The sequence below is a fragment of the Austrofundulus limnaeus genome, unplaced genomic scaffold (assembly GCF_001266775.1).
Source record: "Austrofundulus limnaeus strain Quisiro unplaced genomic scaffold, Austrofundulus_limnaeus-1.0 Scaffold43, whole genome shotgun sequence".
NCBI classification, from domain to species: domain Eukaryota; kingdom Metazoa; phylum Chordata; class Actinopteri; order Cyprinodontiformes; family Rivulidae; genus Austrofundulus; species Austrofundulus limnaeus.
The window spans coordinates 686,376-694,350 of NW_013952445.1; the positions used below are offsets into that span (position 1 = coordinate 686,376).

General features: G+C 37.8%; 1 protein-coding gene across 2 annotated transcripts in view; it reads left to right on the forward strand.

Annotated features, from left to right (window-relative positions):
* Positions 1 to 7,975, forward strand: part of nrg3b (neuregulin 3b) — a 280,953-nt gene that overhangs the window by 126,028 nt on the left and 146,950 nt on the right. The gene's annotated exons all lie outside the window — the stretch shown is intronic.

The window sequence follows — 7,975 nt, forward strand, 5'->3', positions numbered from 1 at the left end:
GTTTTACAATGTCACCTCCACTGGCCATAAAGGTTCCTGAAAAGGCCTCAAAAAGGCCCATGGACCACCAGTTGTTAATCACAGTTGTAGCTTGTTTTGCGGCTCTGGACACATTTTATCAGTGAGCCAAGGAGCAGAAATAGCTCTTTTGATCATAAAGGTTGCCGACCCCTGGTTTAAGGTATCTGTTTTGTAAAGTTTCAGTTTATAAAGTTAAAATAGTAAAGTACAGCAGGGATCTGTTTGTTTTCTCTCTTTTAAACCTGACTTTTAGAATGGAAGATTATGTATTTTAATGCTTAAACTATTTTCTAAACTGGACTTGGAAGCAGCAGGTAAATAAGAGCCACACCACTGCTGAGACTAAAGCTCTTCTGAAACAGTTGTGTGGAYGTCCTGAGAGAAACTTTTTCACCCTGCCATTTTTCAACTTGTGACAGTATCTGGACTTAGATGGGATGTTTTCAGCAGTGCATGAACTTAAGTTATAATTAAATGTAGGACATAATAACTTTGTTTTAATGAAATGTGCATCAAATGAGCTGCAGTTTGTGTGAAGAACATGAGACATGACTATAACTTCTRCCAGTCATATGGTGAATAAGTTGTTCTGTAGGTTCATATATTTGTAAATCTGATTCTGATGAACTGAGTGCCTCACCATCCATGAACCTCACCGCACGTCACTGAGAACATGATGCTGTAAACTCAGCTATTACATAACCACTCAGGAACATATATACATGTCTCTAATTAAAGAAACAATACTTTGCAGGGAAAACTAATATTGGGCACCTGAAACAACAAAACAATCTACATGTTTGTTTCATTTCACAAGATCATTATAAGCAGTAACATCATTTTTGTCCCTCCTGGTGGTATATTATGTTAATTACACCACAAATTACAATCAATGAATCAGGATGAATTATCTGTCTGGTTYCATATTACAGCGTGTGGGTTGTGAAGACAAATTAGCACAGGAGAAATTGCATCTGATTATATTGGTCTGTCTTTGAGCATTCTTATGAACATCATTACTAATCCCAGTCTTACAAGGGAAGTCAATAACAGTTGGCACAATGCGTTTATAAACTGCTGCAGAAAACTCACACAGGCCAGAAAAGGCAGAGTTGCACATWCTTTWGCTGGCATTTTGACCACACAGTGGTGTGCAACATGGGTGTTGGCAAACAATTACTGAAAATGTCTGGTCATGGTGTGTCATAATGTGATCAAACTAAGCAAAGCCCTTCAGCGTTTTCTTTTAACACATGACTGGTGGGTTTAACTCGTGTGTTTTTGTAAAGAAAAACCTGCCCCCCCACCCCCGTCCTCCATGCCAGCTTTAGCTCCCCTGTTGTTTGCGCAGCCTCTGCCATTGTACATGCAGTTTACGTCTGACAGTGCAGACACACTGCAGCTCCAGCAGAGCTATAGTGCTCATCACAAAACAAGCAAAGCCAATCCTTTTGGTAGAGCACAGAACAAGCAATTTGGACTCCCAGYGTAGTTCCCCTGGCTGGGCTTGAGCATGGGTTGTGCACTGAAATGTCCTGCTTTATGATGTATTTGTGTTTGAGGGAGAAGCCTGCAGGAGCTGCATATATTGTGTACAGTGGTCACCCAGACTTTAATCAAGAATCTTCTGAACTAAGATTAGGGAATAATGTAGATAATTACAACTTCCTATTAACGGTTGAATTGTTCCCTCTGGGTTTATTGTATGTGCGATATGTACACGGCTTTACCTTATTAACCCCTCTGACACGCTGAAAACCTGTTCAGGTTATCGAAAAACATTATAATTACTTCACTAAAGGCTGTCTGTGGGGGAAAGAAAATGGAAATTCATTTATTAAYTATGCTGATTATTACCCTTTTTTCATATGATTAAACAATGCAGGCTGTTCACAGCACCAGTTGGTTTGAAGTGAAGGGCAGCTAGGRTACCTGTGACAAATGGCTCTCTAAGTGCCCATCACTGGGTTGTCATGGTGCCCAAGGCTGTGTGTTCTTTAACCCCTCTCCGCTCRCAAGACAGCATCTGCCACCTTTAACCTACTGTCCCACAGGCCAGACAGTATTTGTTTGTGTCATGTCAGGGACAGAGGCTCTCCCAAGGCGTGCTGTCTTGGCATGATGAGCATGCAAGGCACACAGAATGGTTAAGTGGGTGTGTTTGTGTGAGAGCAGAAACTCTCCTCACAAGGCTGCGTTGCATATGGACTGGTTTCAGTCAGAGTTTTGTTTTTCTTTATATGTTATAGGAATTTGGATTTTTTTTTTTCAGATTTGTGTTTAAGTAAATCGCTCACTAAAAAGAATTACGTTTTTGAGTCATTTGAGTCACTGAGTCCTGTTTAAGCTCCACTCCCAGTCCTCACTAATTCATAGTGCTGGTGTCACTTGTCTGACACAGAATAGTGATCTATCATTGTGGAAAAATAAACTTACAAAACAGCAATTCTTWAARGAGACATATCATGCATTTGAATCATTCCTTTACAAATCTCCCTATTGTAACTCCACAAGCCCCTCTTTCACCCCTTTTCTAAAGGTGTGTCTCAGATCAACTCGTTTTGAGTTTYCTTTAAATCCAAATRAGGCGCTTCACACTCTGCCCCACTCCTAATTCCAGAGCAGTTCATTCTAGTTTAAWAGATGGGGTTGCAGYTATCTTGCGGYGYCCAAACTTTTTTATTTACAACTYWATTAAAAGATGTCAACAAGGGAAGACTTGTCTATCCAGYCTTACATGTTGAAGCCAGAGTCTGACCCAGAGACGTTAGAATGAAGACCACCAAATTGTAGCTGGTGAGTCGAGACCTTATTCAGAAGTTCCATTGCAAATATTGTGATGTAATAGTTCAGAAAACGTCATAAAAATAGATGAAACAGAATAGGTTGAAAAATATGATSAAAACAKATTATAAAGATRTRYACAMAGCAGAGAGTTCAAAATGAAACTTTTCTGCGCTACTAGAGCCTCCAAATACACAACAAAATGGATTTAAGAGCAAAAAAGTACCTTTTGCCTATTTTCGTTTTAAACAAGAATTTTTTTTGCACCTGCACATAGAATAATTATCTAATCATGCAAAAATAAATGCAAAATAAATTCATTYGTGCAAAATTACAATAAAATGTGACTCAACAGTGAAACATTTGAACACTATTATTTTTCTTCTCAAACTACTCTTGCACAGTGTCCAAAACCGCAGGACCTTTTCTTAAACCTAGCTAAGTAGATCAGATGTCAATTCTTGATCAAACTTATAGTGTGTAAAAAAAGAGAGAGAGAGAAAAGTGTTGTTTTTTATGTTTGACAAAAAATCAATGACTTTGTTGTGACAGAAATCTTGGTGATGTGTGACTGGCTTGGAAATCAGRTTTGACAGCAAGACTGAGCTTTGACCAAACCTGAATCACAATTGACACAAACTCTTATGTTAGCATGCTGTATTTGTGGTTTTGAGACATTTTTATTCTCAAACCTTAACTTTTCAGGATATAATGTATGGCAAATAACTTTGGTATAGATGTATTTATTTGATATGAAATGGGAAGTGTAACCTGAAAGACGTATCGCGCTTGTGCCACATTTTTAACTACAACGTTCATTGCAATCTTTAGCCTTTCCACGGAGGTTAAGGTTTTGCTTAAAAATAATTAACAAGGTCAAGCAGTTTCCGAACCATTTTGACACAAAGCAGCGCCATAGCCTACAYGCTCCACACTCACTGCATTTTGTGTTTCTTTGAACAAGGTTCTGTCCAAATAGCAGCAGTGCATGATGGGTAACCAATCAGCAGGCTCTCCTAGGACTTTCCTTATACGTCGTCAGGCACKCTTTGATGTGTGCTGCAGTAAACACAGCCGGTTTTCTCCCGACCACTGTCTCCAGAGGAATAAGACTCAGCACAAGAACACTAATGAGCACATTAGAGTGAAGCCAAAGAAGGAAAATGCTACAGTTGTAAATGGAATCGTCTGGTTTTGTTGTCTGTGGCAAGAGTCYTCTGGCTACAGTAACAGTGTGCAATTGTGCTGATGCGTTCTCATTTTTACTTTATAATGTGTGGAAGCAAGCAAATATGCAGCCTACTGAGTATGAGGGCCACCGTAATAAAGTAATATGAGCTRAACTGTCACCTTCTTTCCTATTACTTCAGAATACAAGATTTCAAAGGTTGGGTTTTAATAGTTGTGGTTCAACTGATATTCYAGCATGGCTTTGAGAAAAAATAATCAAACCACTGAAGCTGAAAGATGAAAGTTAAAACTGGGATAACATGCGGTGGATGATAACAGAGCAAAAGATTCATAAATTGAGCATTTGCCCTTTAATTTTGAAAATTGACAAACCCTAAAATTTGCTTCTTTTTTAAATATTATTTAAAAGAACAAAAGTAGACCGAAATAATTAAAATAAATATTGAAGACAAAATAATGGAGGTTACAGTGTAAATGTGAAGCAATGGCGTTAAAGACATTAAATTTAGTTTAAACTAAAAGAAACACAAACCAATATAAATTATCTATTAAAGGGGTGGTTCCCTGAGTGAGGGTCTTAAGGATTAAGGATTATATATGCTTGTTACCATTGTTACTAGAGATGAAATCTGATGATTTTAAAAAGGAAATATTTATGAAGAACGGCACGGTGGCTCAGTTGGTAGAGCTGATGCCTCTCAGCAAGAAGGTCATCGGTTCAAATCCTGGTCCGGGGACCTTTCTGGGTAGAGTTTGCATGTTCTCTCCGTGCATGCGTGGGTTCTCTCCGGGTACTCCGGCTTCCTCCCACAGACCAAAAACATGACTGTTAGGTTAATTGATAACTCTAAATTGTCCCTATGTGAGTGAGAGAGTGAATGCTTGTTTGTCTCGTTTGTCTCTATGTGTGGCCCTGWGATGGACTTGCGACCTGTCCAGGGTGTACCCCGCCCCTCGCACTGTGACTGCTGGATATGGGCACCAGTGACCCACGCAACCCTGAAAAGGAAGAAGCGTGTACAGAAAATGGATGGATGGATGGATGTTTATGAAGTATGCATGTTTTATTATGCCTGTATTTATTAGAGATATCAGTAATAGTTTTGTACTTCAAAATGCAATAGATTTTTTTTCTTTTTTTTTAAGTAAGAAGGTAAAAACTTTGTAAAGCACATTATCAAAGTTCAACTCCAAGAATTTTGAACAAAGTCTGAGTGGATAGGTAAACTGTGCCAATAAAGATTTGGGTCAGCAGTCACTGCTAAAACTAAATTGAATRTGAGTTTTCATACCGATCTTGGAAACATGGAGAAACTGGCTCCCACTGGGGTATGACAAAGATCCGTGAATTAAGATGGTGTCAGTTCATGCAAAACTTTAAAAACGGGCAATCAAAGCTCAAAATCAATCCATGACTGGTCAGGATTAAGTGAATAGACGTTGAGACTGGAACGGCGTGTTCAGTTTTTTTTTTTTTTTTCGGTACAATCTGGACAACTTGCAGACGATGACTGATGCGGAGCAACACGAGTCGAGTCGAGAAATGATAAAAGCGTGAATAGCTCCTTCCAGGTCTTTGATGGGAAGATGAGGCTTTACCTTGGCATCATTCTAAGTTGCAAAGAGCTTGATATGACAACTACACTGATGTGCTTATTCAACTTAAAAGAGCTGTCAGAAGTCAAACCTAGTTTTATTTTTTATGATAACGGAGCAGCTAAATGGAGCCAAAGGGCCATAAAAAAGTGATGCTTAACCATTCTTCCTGCTGGAAAAGCCTTTCATCTTTAATTTTTTATAAGGATCAACAGCAACAACAGCCACAAATAAAATGTTAACACCTGCTGCACGGTGCAGCGTTACATCYGACTACACTTTAACCTGTATGACTTCATGAAACATGCTGTGCTGTGACTTCTGTGCAACATTTTTCTGAATCGCATTTTGTTTTGTAGGATTGTACTTTTCTAGTGGTCATCATTTGGTAATATTCAATCCTCAAACTCATGCATGGATGTGTGTCTCAAGATAAAAAGATTATCTTTATTAAAATTGTGAAACCATTTGAAGGTATTTATTAGGAGCCGTTTAAATGCGGTGACTAAGGYGGGGGCTCCCTTGGCATTCCTTTCAGATAACTAATCTCTCAAGCATCATCTGAATCTGTGATTCCCTGCTAGYGGATTCCTTGAAAATTACCAATGGAATCGGCAATCTGGATTGCCTTTGTGCAACGGGGAGAGTGAAGGACGTGAACATGATTTCAAAGAGTCCAGGATGAATCACGCTCCCACTGCAGCTGCCATTTATTAGCACATTCTCTACCATTTTTACAGYTACCTTACAGATTCTGTTTCATTGAGTTAGCTTGAGGCTGGCATGTTGAGGGATTTTTTTTTTATATCTAAAAGGCTTCAGTGAAAGTGTTGATAGATTAATTTAAAAGCAACTCATGTGTTAGTMATAATTAGTCATCCTGACACTACTTCTTAATAAAAACCTGAAAGCTGAAAAGCTGCTACTTCTATTGTAAAGATGAAGATTGATTTGAAGAATATGATAGGATTTTAATGCAGGCTTTATGAAAAATACTGAAATGGGAAAAAAAAGAAAGGATTTATGATTCRTTCGGTAACAGTCAGGAAATGGAAAAAATGAACATAAATATTCAAACTTCAATAACATTTTTCTCGCTTTGAAACTAAGAAATAGTTTAATTTGATTTTGTTATAATTCAGCTTCATTTATGGGTATAAATTGTGTAAAATGTTCAGTATTTGAACGTTGCTTCTGTTTGAGAGGTGCTCGTTCCAAAAGGGTCTGAGTTGGGCTTGTTATGCTCTAGATTTTTATTATTTTTATTTATTTATATATTTATTTGTTATTTTGTTGCTGTCACAGTGATGAAATGGAAGCCCATAACAAATTGACAGCTGGTGTTGCTCAAGGACAAACGCATCTGAAGATGACTTGATGTGGCCAACAGTGCTAACAGGCTGGAGGTAATCCTCATAAAGGTGTAGGCGTGTTTTTGTAGATCTTATTTGAATCAATCTTTTGTTGTTGTTTTAGAGACAATTTGATTTGCTGAGTGGAAACAAATACAGAAACTTTCATTTATTTGTTTTTATCAAAAGTTACATGAAATATAAAATAAACTTGACAAACTAGTAACTGATTTTTATGTTAGACATGATAATAGACCTTGATTTTTTTTTGTTTTCATTTTTCTCCTTTCAGAAAATTAGCTATTTTTATGTTCTTGTGTCTGTTTTGCAGCTGAAGGTTATTCTGCAAAAGCACAAAAATTATTCTTCAAAAAAACAACAACTCTGATTTGTGATTTTTTTTTTTGACGCATTTAAATTATGACTCAATGGGTTGTTTAATTTAAGGAGCTCATGCCAACCTCTCTCCCTCTGGAAGTCTTAACTGGCACATTCTGTGTCTGAAAGAAGAGAACCAATTTAGGAAAATATGCTGATGTAACCAGCCTTGGTGTGTTCTAGTTACTCTTTCATTTGGAGAAAGAACAAAAAAATTTGAAGACATCCATCTTCATTGATTCCCAAAGTGCCGTGTCACTGGTGCCTTGGTGACCTTGTCGTTCAAAACCTTCCCTTTCCTGCTCCGTCAACACCACATGACAGATGAAACGCTGCTGTACTTGAAGCACTTTCTGTACTGACTGAGTAATGAAGGTTCAGCGGTCAGAGGATTATTTCTGCTCTGGCTTCGGAGGTCACTTTGGTGATGGCGGCAGGCTCATAATGTTTTCAAGGTCTTTGAGAACAAACAAAAAATCTTGGATTCTTACAAAGTTGGGAGATTGTGTAAAATGTAATAAAATAAGAAACACACTGCAATGACTTGGAAATCTCATGATTTCAAATGTTATTCACAACGGAACATAGTTCAATTCTTAAAGGGGCAAAATCATGTAAAATCAACTTTTTGGAGTTTTATATCATGTTATAAT